The sequence below is a fragment of the Oryzias latipes genome, chromosome 21, assembly GCF_002234675.1.
Source record: "Oryzias latipes chromosome 21, ASM223467v1".
Taxonomy (NCBI): domain Eukaryota; kingdom Metazoa; phylum Chordata; class Actinopteri; order Beloniformes; family Adrianichthyidae; genus Oryzias; species Oryzias latipes.
The window spans coordinates 19,141,419-19,156,416 of NC_019879.2; the positions used below are offsets into that span (position 1 = coordinate 19,141,419).

Sequence of the window (14,998 nt, forward strand, 5' to 3'; positions counted from 1 at the left end):
AAATTAAAATTAAAATTAAAATTAAAAACAAATAAGATTTGGTTTATGAAAATTCTCTTTGCTTTATGGCAATCACAAATTCCACTAAACGCCACATTAGTATACTATAGGGAACATTTATTTGGGGTTTGAGCCATAGAGAAACGATAGACAGCAGTGAAGAATTTAGAAGCACAAAGCATTAAATAAGCATCAGGTTGTCCTTACCTCAACCTTATAAAACTTGTAGTATCACCTTGAGTGTGTTGTGACAAAGCTCCAACCATCCTCCAGCTTCAGCCTTCATGTCACCTGGATTACAGGCACAGACAAACATGTCATTTTCTGATTAGCAACGAATGCTGGTTTATGAATGGGATTTCAGTGGTGTGTGATCAGGCTAACTTCAGGCTCCTGTTAGTTAAAACATATATTTTTATAAATACCAAGTTATAGTCAAAAGCGTGTTTAAATGCACATTACGTATCAGAAAATTACCTGATTAGAAACTATTTCTTCTCACCAAGCCGCTTGCTTTTTTGTAGATTGGCTCATCCCAGTCTTGTTCAGCTATACAATCCTGTCCTTGGTGTCCTTAGAGAGCTCTTTGGTTTTGTTTACGGTGTAGAATTCGTGTCAAACTCAAGGCCCACGGGCCAAATGTGGCCCGCCATGTCATTTTATGTGGCCCGCGAGAGTATAAAAGTTTTTGATTTCTTAAAATAAAAATTGGTGTGTATTTATTTATATCTAGGGGGAATTGGACTTGAAATATCGGATTGAGCAACTATACATTAGGACTTAAACACTGTCCATATCACCCAACCTGACAGAATCAAATTTAAAAGGATTTATGTTAGAGTAACAAGCAAACATATGTTTTCTATGCAACTGTAATTGTCACTTTAAAAAGTTACAATAAATAAATAAATTATTTATTTAACATTAAGGAGTAGTTACGTTTATTTTTCATTACATTTAGTTACATGTATAAGTTATATCTGGCCCTTTGAGGACGACCACTATGCTGATGTGGCTCTCAGCGAAAAGGAGTTTGACACCCCTGGTGTAGAGGTAGCAGTTTGAGTGGTGTGGATGTGGACAGGTGTTTTTATACAGGTAACCAATTCAAGCAGGTGTCTTCAATACAGGTAATGAAGGATTTATGAGCTTTTTAAAGAAAGTTTGTTGGAGCTAAATACTTATTTCCTGCACCATTGTACAAATTAATTCTATAACCCTTGTGCTATCATAGGCACTTTAACATTGGGAGTTGGGTCATCTAGACCCCACTAGACAGTGCGCTGAACTTTTTTCTTCAATGATTTGTGATCTTTACTGGTTTCCATGGATTAAACGAAATCCTCTTCACCTTTATCCACCTTTATTATGGTAGGGCTAACATGTCAATGGTCATCTTGACCCCATAGGATAGCACAAGGGTTAAAAAATCATGCAATATGATTCACTGGATTCTTTTCTTTTATTCAGTCTCTTGCAGCTGAAGTGTATATGTGAACATTACAGACCTCTTCTATCTTTTTAAGTGGGACAACTTGCAGTATCTGGGACTGAGAAATCCTTTTTTTGTTTCACTGTAATTGCATTAACATTAGCAAAGCTGATAAAATGACTGTCTGAAAAGTCATATTTATAAGGAACAAAGCGGCGGAGAGTTTGAAAGCTACAGGACATTGAAAGCGGCACCATTACATATTTACATATTTGCAAATATTACAAAATCATGACATTACAAAAAAAGGACTATGACACAAACCAGAATTTTTGGATTATTGTATTTCCAGAATCCTATATATATATATATTTTTTTTTATATATATATTTTGGATTATTGTATTTCCAGAATCATATATATATATATATATATATATATATATATATATATATATATATATATATATATATATATATATATATAGTGTGTGTGTGTGTGTGTGTGTGTGTGTGTGTGTGTGTGTGCGTGCATGTAAATGGGGTCAATGACAGAAAGATTGGCAGAGAAAATCTTTTATCTCTGATAATGGGAGCAACTCCACACCCAGCTCTTCTGCTCAGCCCCAAAACTGCATGTTCCTAAAATTATGGTGCCATTTTGGAAGGAAATAGACAGGATTTCCAACAATGAAATATTGAAAACCCACATTTCCTCACTTTTGTTCTTTGTTTAGATTGTCCAAGAGAAAACATTTTTTGGAACCGGTTTACTGAGGAGAAAGGAAGAAAGCCTGTCAGATTTTTGGTCATGCGGTGAGACAGAATCATTTTCTATCATTCAGTATGTGCAGTCAGCTTCAATTCAGGTCCCTTGCTAAGGCTGCCTGAAGATAACAATGGGGAAGTAGACATTGAAAGTACAGGTTAAAAAAAAAGGTTTTCAGTTATTTTGTCCCCATGTTGTGTAGAGTTGTGTACGGCCACCTTATTTCCGATCTTATCTGAGGACAGTCTGTCAGGAGCTGGCTTGTTCTTCCTGTGCACATGTTGTTCTGTTTTTATTGGACTTCCAGCTCCTCTGAAAGCCCCAAAACAAGTTAGTTTAGTTTAATTAGTTATTTTGAATTTTCCCTGGAGAGAGCATGCATGATGGTTTCTCTCATTTGTCTGCGTGTGGCCCTTTAACTGATTGTTTTTATCAATGCCTCTCACTCAGTCGAAGCTTGGATTGATTCCAGCCCCCGCATGACTGTCGTGAGCATCATAAGAAGGAAACTTAACAAAGTCAGTGACATTTGTTAGGAGCTTTCTGGTGATGAAAACAATAGACTCACAAGCTTTAATTATGTGTACTAAAAGGCTGTTTTTATGTTTTTTCTGTGTGAAAACTAAAGATCCAATTTTTTTTTTTTTTTGTCTCATTAAAGAACAACTTTTATAAAAACATTTTCTTATAGACAGTACTATACTCGGTAGTATTTGTCTATTTGTCCATACAGATTTGGAGGATTTTAGCATGAGGAAACTTCCTTGTAGGTCACAGGCTGCATACACAGCTCTTAAAGAAACATACAAAAAAGAATCGCAAACAAAATGCTGTATAGGAGAAGTGTGAAATTCCTAATTAGTAGAAGTGCAGTGGTGTACAGGCTAGCGTTCTTTCCCCATGATTTGAAGGCGCAGGTTGAAATACTAGCTGGGACCGATTTGTGTGGAGTTTGCATGTTCTCCTCGTGCATGCCTGGGTTCTTCCAGTCCTCTCTGGAGGGTCTGAGTTTGGGAAATTGGGTAAGAAGCAAACCATGGAGGGTGAGAGGACATGTTTTCTATTAAATATCTACATGTATTAATATTACAATTAAACTTTAATATATTTTACAGCTGAAAAAAATCCTACAAACTGTAAAAAAAACGGGAATTCTTGCAAAAAATAAAGCATTGTGCAATAATAAAAAGAATGGGACCGGATTGCACAACATAAACAATTTTCAGATAAAGGAACAAGAGACAGAAACTAGGATAAGATAGACTTTATTAATTCCACCTTGGAGAAATAGTAAAAGAAAGCTCCTGATGTAGTTATTACGATCCACACCTTGGACTGTAACAAAAATGAACTAAAAACACCAAATAAAGGAAACAAAGAGCGGTACACAAATCAATTGAATCAATAAGTTACAAAAAGTTTTTATTACAGCTATTTATTTACAAGAGCTACTCATGCACACAAAAAATGAAATGGCCGAAACAACAGTGTTTTAACGTATGGCGCCTTCTTTGACTGTGGTCACGTTACGTGCTGTATAAATGGATTTAGTTGATTTGATTTTTTGATGTTATTAGATAGATAAATATATAGAATTTATTCTGGACTTGTAGTCCAATCAGATAGCAAGAACACATAACCATTAAAAAGTACTTTGAGTAATGGCAAGGGTACAAAGGAGGGCTAAAAAAAAAGGAAAAATAATATTAAAAGTTTACATAAAAGATTAAAATAGTGGAAAATACATCACTTAAAAAGAATGATTGTTAAAAAGCAATACATACATTGATTAAAGAGGGAGCCTAAGAAGGCAGCTCCTCCAGTATTTCCAGATATTATCGTTACTAGTTGTAGAGAAAAAAATCTGCCCCAGTTTCTATTGTTTGCCCGGCTGCTCAACAGAACAAGTCAGAAACAAAAAAAGAAATGGATAAATCAAAAATATGAATTTAAACAATAAACCAAAACAATTACAAATGCTGACTAATAGCAGTTATAATCTCTTTGGATTAAGGATTTTATTTCAAATCATGTTAGTTTTTATTGTTCTCTGGTCACTTTTAAATAGAAATATTTTAGTGTTTGTATGACCAGTGGCAAGTTTTTTACTAAAATTTAGATGACAGACGTCATAGTCCTCATCAAGAATGTAAAAATGGTTAAAAATGTCATTTTTTTCTTTCACAGTAAACCATTACCGTACCTGATAGTTTAGTTAAATTTAGGTATGTAACATTTTGTTACAAAAATGTAACAAAATGTTGACATTCATTGTACAGAAAAAATTAATGTATCTATATCACAGACTCTTGAAGGTATTTCAATAGAGAACATTTTGAACAATTTACATTTTGACATTCTGACATTTTGAAAGCAGCAGCTCTCCACATCCAACAATTTTGACTTTAGTTATTACTCTGTGCACCATAAATTACCAAATACCTTAAAATTGAAGCCAGCTTTTTTTATAAATAAAAAAAAGAGTCATTCACTATTTCATATGGAAGCAGAATATGGCAAACTACCTTTCCCACTTAGAATACTTATCAGCTGAGGATTTGTTTTGTTACGACAGGGCCTCAAGTGGTAACTGTGATAAGAGCGAACGAAGAGCAGAGATGACACAGCTGTAGAGCTGTGATTCACAATGAAATTTGTGCAATGCAAACATGAATGAGCGTACAGTCTATCTTTAGTTATCAACTTTTGTTGAACTGTCATACAAACCTCCTGCGGATCGATGTGTACCTTGGAGTGACTTCATTTTTGTTTCACGCCACTGAATAAACCACTGAATAAATCAAAGAATCTCCTGGGAGGGGTGTCAATGTTCTGCATATGTAAATGTTGTTGTATGGCTGAACTAATATAAATGAGCACTTAGATTTATTTTCAAATTGTTTAACATCCTCGTTGTCATCTTATCCGCTTTTATTTTGAAATAAATCTTGTCCTTCCATGTTTGATATTTCTGTGTTTGTTCAGTATCTGGTTTGTGTTTGGTAGATTATCACAGTTGTATTCATCTCAAACAGTTCTTTTACTTCTTCCCTTCACACATTTTTTTGTTGCTAATATGTTTGACAAATGTAGTAAATTTGCGCTTTGCACTTTTAAGTTTTAGGGTTTATCCATTTACACAATGGTGTATCTAACGAAACAAATTTGTGTTTTAAAAGGTGATGTGCAGTTCATGCGTTTTTGTTTTTTTTTATCTTTATGAGTCAGATAAATAAGAAAAAAATGCAGTGACAATTACTGATTTCTCAGTCAACAAGAAAGGAAAAAAGGATTTGGACATGTATAAATGTGGATGTTAATTAAGCCTAAACAAGAAGCATTGCTCTGCGAGCAAGTCCAATTTCCATTATGTGCTTTTGTCAGGATTGTACTGTAAATAACACTGACGTGTGTTATGAAATGCACCAGAGAAGCAAAGTGAAGATGTTCCCCAAGGCTCAGGAGATTGAATATGCCAAGTTTTTGTTCTGTGTTTTACAACGTTTACATAAAATGATGACTGGCAGAAAAATATTCATGTAATGTGGCCGCCAAATGAAATGTTTGCAACCTTCTGAAGCACAGACACTTCAGCATGAGCGTGAAGAAGTGGTACCACTAATAAGGCCAGTTTGTTAGATCAGCCCATTTAAATCCAAGGTACTTAATCTGTGCTGATTGGTGTGCTTACACATCAGAGAAAATCTAGCTCAGCCTTGCACTGAGATGCAGGCCAAGCCTCACAATTTGATGAGGTACACAGCCTGTCGATAGGGCTGCTCATCATCATGCTGACCCTGATGGGGTCATGCCTTTAGAACAAAAAAAGAGCCGTCAATAATGTTCGTTGTGGAAATTAGCTCGATAAAAAGTACAATTTAAAATAAAAAGATGATCACATTATACTCCCTTATCTAAGGCTGCTCAATAAAATATGCCGTCTTCTCTGGGAAAATTAAAGTGCAGACATGAAAGCCTTGGAGTCCTGCGGTGCTGACAGAAATAAAAAGCCTTCAGTATCTCCTATGCAGACCCCTGCTTTGGGATGCCGACAGGTTAACCTTTGGTGCTGGCATTATTGGTATTTCCTTCACAGAGTTCTTGTGGAAGTGTGCAGATCTGTGCATTTCTATTCAGTTGGATGTCAAAGAAAATAAATAAATTTCAGGTCCCAAATTTTAGGTATCAACTGAGTTTTATCTGTTCAAAACTTATGAAATGTTTGCTTTTATTTTTCTGAGGCTGTTCTTTTTTAGCCTTTATACTGAAAATCCTATAAAATGAGTCAGCTAAGTGCCAAATGAGGACAATAAATAAGTAGGTTTGGGCTCTCGCAAAGCTGCTGACTGAAGGGAAATGTCAGTTTGTCATCCTTCATTGATATAATGTGTGAATAAGCAACCAGGCAAAAAAATTGTTCAACCTACTTTTCCTGGTAGAAATCTTTTAGCTTGGACGAGTTTACATTCAAATATAGTTGCTGTTTTCTACATTTTGCTTTTAATGGGATCATTTTTACATGATTTTATGCAAGATAATATTCTGTGTCTATGACTTTACAGCAGCTCCAAACATCAACCAGGAGATTAAGAATGAGTTTAGATTACAGATCTCCAAGGGGTTGGACTCACATGATTTATTTGTAACTGATTTGGCAAATAAAAACTATAAAAAGTTGCTGCCTTTTCAGCTTCGTTATAAACCCATGGTGACATTTTCATAGAAAAAAATGTTAGCATGAGAAATTAGTAAAAACAAAAAAAACATAAATAATTATATTGCTGATTTCACTGTTTGTTTTTTAAAACATTAATAAAGCATGTAAAAGTTAAGAAAAATTATTTACAGTAAGGAAAATATAGCGGACAGTTAGAATACCTGGAAATTTCGAGATTGTGCACATTAAACATAACTGACTAAATCATAAAACCAGAGTAGATTCTACGCCGTGGAAGCCTGATCCTTTCATGTAGGCCATTATTTTGCCTATACCATCATCATTTACAAAATAAATAAATATTCAGTTATTTTTTGTAAATTATTCTTGTTATTTTTTCGGTTTAGATCGGACTGTTTGTTACGTGGTGCGCCGTGCTGACACAGTAACATGATCACACGCTGCTTAGCGGGCTGAGCCGGAATCGACCTTCACTGCAGCGTCAAAGGAAAACTGTATATATGCTGATCATCACGACAGGTTAAAAAAAAAGCATCAGTTCAGAGAAAAAGTTTCCCTCTTACCGCTTGTTTTTTTTATATAGAACATTTACGCTATATGACCAGAACTTCTTTTTAGGCGTGCATTATTACTGTGGATTATCACTTTTTAATCCACACCCAGCAGCCAATCAGAATTGAGTATTCACCAGGACCATGATATACGTAAGGGACAATGGCTGATGAGGTGTCCATTATCAGAAATTAACGGACGAAGGCGAAAGACTGAACCGTACAATGTGAGGCGGAGGATGGTTGCTTTCACAAAGTCCATTAATTTCTGATAATGGACAGATCACAGTCCATTATCCCACTTATAACCTACCATGGTGACTTACGGAAGAAAGAAATATTCAATCATTTTTTTTTCTTTTTTCAGTTTAAATTACTTTGTCACAAAAAGCAGACTATTTGATATGTGTATGCGACCGGAACTTTCTATTTACGTTACCATTGGTCCATTACCATGGTATGAAGTACTTCAAAAATATACAGTACAGACCAAAAGTTTGGACACACCTTCTCATTCAGTTTTTTTTATTTTCATGACTATGAAAATTGTAGATTCACACTGAAGTCATCAAAACTGTGAATTAACACACATAGAATTATATACACAACAAAAATTGTGATTTCTTGCCTTATAAATGGGGTTGGACCATCAGTTTTGTTGTGCAGTAGTCAGGTGGATACACAGCTGATATCCCTACAGTTTTGTATTATGGCTACAAAAAAATCAGCTAAGTACAGAAAAACGACTGGCCATCATAACTTTAAGAAATGAAGGTCAGTCAGTCTGAAAAATTGGGAAAACTTTGAAAGTCTCCCCAATGGAGTCACAAAAACCATCAAGCGCTACAAAGAAACTGGCTCACATGCAGACCACCCCAGGAAAGGAAGACGAACAGTCATCTCTGCTGCGGAGGATAAGTTCATCCGAGTCACCAGCCTCAGAAATGGCAGGTTAACAGCAGCTCAGATTAGAGACCAGGTCAATGGCACACAGAGTTCTAATAGCAGACACATCTCTACAACAACTGTTAAAAGGAGACGGTGTGAATCAGGCCTTCATGGTAGAATATCTGCTAGGAAACCACTACTAAAGAAAGGCAACAAGCAGATGAGACTTGTTCGGGGTAAATAACACAAGGAATGGACATTAGACCAGTGGAAATCTGTGCTTTGATCTGATGTGTCCAAATTGGAGATTTTTGGTTCCAACCACCGTGTCTTTGTGTGTCCAAACTTATGGTCTGTATACTGTATATACATTTTTTAAGATTCTTTTTTTTTGTTTTGATTTTGTTAGTTTAATTTTCTTTAAATGTCTTCTTTACAAACTTTAAATTTGATATATTTTCTGTAAGCACCATAATAAAGAACACTGCTAATTTGCTAATTAGCCTGTCATATAATGAAAATTTCCTATGGCAATTTCTGAAGAAGTCAATAAATTACAGAATAATGATCTGACAGCCCAGGGCTTAATGAGTAACAAGAGGCATAACACGATTTTAGCTTTTGTGGTGCTTTATTTTTGCATTCCACAGCTCTTTAAATATATTATATAGGATTCTTTTATATTATAAAATTGCATATGGCTAAAAAAAAATCCTTCAGCAAAATTTGTTACTAAACCACAAATTTAAAAAAAATGTAGCTTTATGAAGCTAAGACAGCGGTTATGGTGAGAGTCTCAGCTCAGTTTGCTGATGTAAAGCGCCAAATGCTTTCATCAAAAAATAATGTGCTCCAAGGGTTATTGGGTGTTGGTGTCCAGATTTATGCTTGCATGAAAGGTGCAAAGCAGACCTTGAATCAAAGGAAGAGGCGTTTCAACTGCAGTAATTCAGTTCAATTAAAACCCCAACATATTGTGGAATATTGCAGTATATCAGCTGCTTGTTCTAGCTCTGCAACAGCAATCAATGCAAATTAGAGAAAAGACAAGGGTTATGGCGCGATTTATTTTCTCCTAAATTTTAATTGTTCTATCAATGCAGCAAAAGGTCCTGTGGACAAAAATTAGACAAAATTCTACTTGTGCTATGAAATAATGAGAATAAAATGCAACATAATTTTTAACACACATATTCTTCATAAATATAATCTGATTTTGAAAATGTCTTTGGGACCAAAAAATCCAAAAAGCTTAATTTATAGATGTTGACAGATTTCCCTACAAAAAGACAAACACAACAATGCCTCTGCTACTGAACTGTGCAAATAATTTGATCACAAAAGATCTTTTATGAGAAATAATGTATAAGTTGTTGGCGTTTATCTTTTATATCTAGTTTTCTACTTCTGCCCTTGTAAATATACTTGTAAACAATATTTTTAACAGAAACTGCATAGCTGGTAATTCAACAAACTGCTCAAAAGTAGTCTGTGTTGCCCTTTGACCCCTTGAAAGTTATTCAACTAGCCCATTGCTCTACTCTCGGCCCAAATTTTTCTTAGTATAAGAATGGGAAGTATTACAATCTGCTCACCCTAATACAGAGCCAATGAATTGTGGACAATTTGAGACCTTTCTTCACCAAAACATCTGGCAGCGTGTCTAAATTCAGTGCCATTGCTCCATTTTCCTTTGTGAGTGGGGGTTAAGGCGTGACTGATCGTTCCTTAGCGTGACTGAGCTTCTTGACGGGAGACCTCATACGAACGGATGTGCTGAAAGCGCCAGGCGTTTCACAGAGCCATTCTTGGCAAGGTGTCAGAGGTGCACTGTGCGGTATTTTTTTTCTTTTTTTATTGTTTTTAAGATGTCATCCTTTACCTTGGACTTCCTGTGAACTGCACTTGCATGTGCAGACTTCTGCTGAAGCTACTTTACAATCCAAAAAGGAAAAAAAAAGAACTTCTACTTGTAAATAATGCAGTTTTAAAATGTGTATATTTTAGAAGAAAAAAAACCACAGCCATGTGTTTGAGGGATCTGAAGTGACAGCCAACTCAAAACTCAAAATTTTGCATCGTTTAAATGCCAGTTGTGACAGTAAGTAAACAGTCCCACAGTCAGTTCATGGCCCTTTTTTATGATGCAGACAAAGTTGTCTGCACAAACAAACACAGAAAGGAAAAAGTAAACTTACTCTGTCTGGAAAAAAAGTGACACTTCTTTACATTCCACAGCGAAATGTTCCTCCACTGCAGAGAGACATTTATGTTCTGATTTTTAAACATGGTTTTGATAGCTCTTTTCAAGGTTATATTAGTGCTATCCACAACTTTTCCCTCTTCTGTACTGACTGAGCATCATAAATATTCAAAGCAATTTCATTTCTTTGTATTATATAGAATTTGATTCATCTTCAGTTTTTCCATCTTGTCTGTCACAGTGAAAGATGAGGATAAGAAATCGGGGAATCAGACTTTCTTGCAAGGCCGTCTTTGGCTCGTATGTCAATTCATGACATCGATTTCACCATGACTGTCTGACCTTGTGAGATGGATGTTTGGATGTTTGGAAATATGTAGAAATGTGGCTCTGAGCATTTGTCATCTAAAAGAAGACACTTGAATTTTCAGACCCAAAGTGAACTTCTTTTGGTTTTAGTTGAGTCAATCTGAGCAGTAACGGAGCAGGTAATGGAGACTTATAATGAATTATGTTGAATAAATGTAGTTAAAATCAGAAGCCTATATGGTAATTAAAATCTTAATAACCATATAAACATTTCCAAAAAAATGAGTTAAGTTTGTTTATATATTGACCCACACTGTTAATAGCCGCTGACAGAACTGCTAATCTATGAACAAAGTTTCTAAGATCTAGTTGTTTGTCTCTTTGACAAATGTTCCTACAAATATCAGAACATGAATATGAAATTGAACTAAACATACCAATGGCATCACCGAAGTCTTCCAAGCATTACTGCCAGACAAATCCCTCCCGTGCCCACCGTCTCCTAATTTAATACTTCTTCCCATCTCCACCTTCCTGGTAGGGTAGAACTCACTTTCTCTCTATACCGCCCCCTGCAGCTGAGGAATTGATCCTACCTGGAACAAACCTCCAACTCAATGTTCAGGAGCAAAACTAAACAAAATAAAAAATGAGAATAGATAAATCTTAACAGTTACATCCTCCATGACCATGTGCAATATTTGCAGCTTCTGCATGGATTTTTGGTCTACCTGGCAGGGATTATGCTTGATATTATTTCAACATAGTACAATATTACTTCATGCTATTTGAGGACAACATGGATAGGATGTGAGCAAAAACATTAAAGATGATGGCTACATTCACACTGCAGGGCTTAATGCTCAATTCCGATTTTTTGAAAAATTATATTTTTTTTGCAAGGCCGTTCACATTTCCAATTAAATCCAAACTTTTGTGATATCCTGTGTGACCGTGAAATGACCCAGAAGCGACCCGCATGCGCAGGAGAATACTCAACTGTGAATGACGTCACTCATTGTTTGTAGAAGTAGCTACCGGTAGCAATGGATGTCAAAAACAGTGTTGTCAACAGCAGAGCTCTTATGTCATTATTAAATTTATTTTAAGAGAGAGGAGAGAGCGCGTGCAGCACAGTAGGGAATGAGAGGGGCAGTGGGGGCGCGCATTCATGTTGTGTGTGGCGGAGGAAGGAGAACGATAAGATAAGAAGGCTTCCCCCCAGCAGAACTGCTAAAGACTCTTTATTAACCTGCTCTGGAGAATCTGAGGGTCCAAACGGGGAAGTGAACCCCGAAGGAGGATCCGCCTTCGGCCCTGGAGAAGGTCTCCCCCACGCTTCTGACCACGATTGGAAAGGAAAAAAAGTCATCGCGGGGAAGGTTTAACACCACGCTCAGCCATTTCGCTGAATTTTTTTTTTTAAATCGCCCGGTTGCGATAAGAGACCTTGAGTTTGGCCTGAATAGAGCTGTCACCCCAATTATGAATCAAATCGGTGACCTTGCTTCCCTTCCACTGACTGGTCTCAGCAGCATCGTCCGCCATGGTTGATGTTTATGTTCTAGTTGCCGCCTACTTCAACGCAGAAGGATGACTTTTATAGCAAATCAATGACGTACGGGTCGGATACATGTGCCCTGGCCGTTCAGACGGAGGTCACATTTGAAAATGTCGGATCTGTGTCGTTCAGACTGTCATTAAAAGATCAGATTCAGGTCGCATAGAGGCAAAAAAATCGGAATAGGGTCGTTTCAGCCGGCAGTGTGAATGTAACCAATATGTGTTTGAGACAGGTAAAGCTATTTTTTGGGTTTCTGCAGATTTGTCTTGACAATTTCTGAACTCAGCTGTAGTACATTCTACTGTGTGAGCATGTAATCTGTCTGTAGTACCTTGTAAAGGTGTGGATAACAAGCTAATCTCCCTCAGGGTTTCTCCTGAAAGCAAAAAGTAATTTTGTTTTGGTTTTTGTTGCACGGTTATTTCTGTAACCGTGCAACTGTGAAACTGCGCAACAAATATTGCAAATTGGTGCAGATGATAAAGGTTTCCTCATGGAGGCATCACGTACAAATAAATGCAGAAACTATGACCTGTGAGGATGGTTAAAGATGAAGCATAGTTGTTGTTTAGTCTTTAGATTTTTTTTTTTTTTTGCATTTTATTCCATCATTTCCAGTATGCAAATGCAGGGAAACTCACCAGACTTAGTGGCAACATATGGTGTAACAGATGCAGCCTTAAGAATTTTAACTAAACAAAACTTACATACACCATTACTGTCAAATCGAGTTCCCATTGAAATACATTGAACACTTCTTTTTAATCTCTGAGAGTATAATTTGGACGGATATAAATTAATTTTAAATTCATCATAGACAGACAGACATAGAATTTGGCCTTCACTGTTTTATGTACTTTTACCTCTCGACCTGACAGAAAGGAGAAAAAAGAGATGAGTGGTAGATGTTATATATTGGGGATGGGGTACAAAAGAAAGGGGAGGGAGAAAAAAGAGAGTTAAGGAAGTTGGAGGATGATTAAAAAGTAGGAGATGTAGAACTGCAAAAAGAAGCAACAGTTTGCTAACGATCAAGATTTCTATCACTGCTGACCAAGTTGTAGCGGTGAATGAGGGCCCTCAATGTGCAGTCTTTTTTGCCTTTTGACTGCTCTCTTTTGGGGTGCCTATAGGAAATCACGCACCTCAATCTAACCCTACCCTCTGTATCATCATCACCCACACTCATCACTCTCATGTCCTCTTTCACCAGAGAGCATGCATGGACCTCCCCTTTGGTCTTCCTCAAGGGCATCTTCCTAATACCTTAGCGTTTACAGTCTCCTCTGCAGCTTTAACCTCCAGTAACATCATCACTGTCCCTCCTCTGAACATGCCTAAACCATCTTATTCTGGGTTCCTGTATTTATCTCCAAAGCATCTAACCAGAGCTTCCCTTTGAAGAATTCATTCCTGATCCTTTCCATGCTCATCACTCTCAAGCTCAAAATCTTCAGCTCTGCTACCTCCAGCTCTGCTACCTCCAGCTCTGCCTTTTTTTTCTAAAAGTAGCAACATGATTGCTCGCGGCAACGTCTTGAACACCTTTCTGTTTATCCAACTCTCTTTTGCCAAGTATTAAATTTACAATTTGGATTCATTTTTGGTTTGGGGGCGGGTGAGTGTCAGAGGCAGAATCTCGCCTTTAATTCCCTTATTTTCATACTTTGTCTTGAATCGCTATAGCTGTTTTTTTGTATCTGATGACATTCTTTAGTATATTATTACCCTGGTTTTAGTTGTTTTGAAAAAAAAATGTAAGTTCCTTCTTTTTACCACTTAATCATAGTTTTCTTCAGTTTCTTCTTTTTTTTTTTAGTCAACAATTTTCTGTGGAGTTACTTATTTAATCATTAACACCTTTAATATCATGCAGATCAAGGCTCAACTGTTATTTTCTTATGAAAAGAAATGATGCAAAAAACTGTTGAACTATTTTTTTTTAGGTTTTCAGCTTGTTTTGCAAAGAAAGAAAGTTGATGGATTTGTATCCCCCCGATGTTAAAATAGTGAGCACCATTCAATAGCCGTGTAGTCCAAATAGAGATGTTTTATTGGTTAATAAAAGAAAGAAAAACCCTTGAATAATAAATGTAAACTATTATAGCACCTCCCCCATGTTTTATTGCTGGCTTAAGGTTGTCATGCTGAAATAAACTATTTTAATTCCAGTAAAACTTTGCAAATAAAAACCACCTTCCGAAAAAAAAATCTGAATCAAGGTTTGCTCACTGAAAATATTAAGTCATTTCTTATAAAAATAATAATTCATCTGAACTATTAAATCAGGTCCACAGTTTTACATTTCTATTAAAAGTGTGAAGTTTTTAGTATTCCTTATTCCCTCCAACATCAATATTAAAATGCATAAGGCTGTGGAGAGAGCAGACCCAGTGCCGTCAGGCCTTTAAATAGCAGTTTATCATATCGAACAGAATAAAAATATTATATAATGAAGAGTTGACCTTTTCTGATTGAAAACAGTTTGCATTTCTCTACAGAATGTAATTGCGTTACAGGTCATTTACAGGCCAGAAGGCTTTGTAAAGCAAATGGCAGAGGCCCAGAGTGCAGCATAGTCCTGATTTACATGTTGCAGGGGTGT

At 36.3% G+C, this 14,998-nt stretch overlaps 1 protein-coding gene across 2 annotated transcripts in view; it reads left to right on the top strand.

Annotated features, from left to right (window-relative positions):
- Nucleotides 1–14,998, top strand: part of vwc2l (von Willebrand factor C domain containing protein 2 like) — a 31,498-nt gene that overhangs the window by 3,718 nt on the left and 12,782 nt on the right. The gene's annotated exons all lie outside the window — the stretch shown is intronic.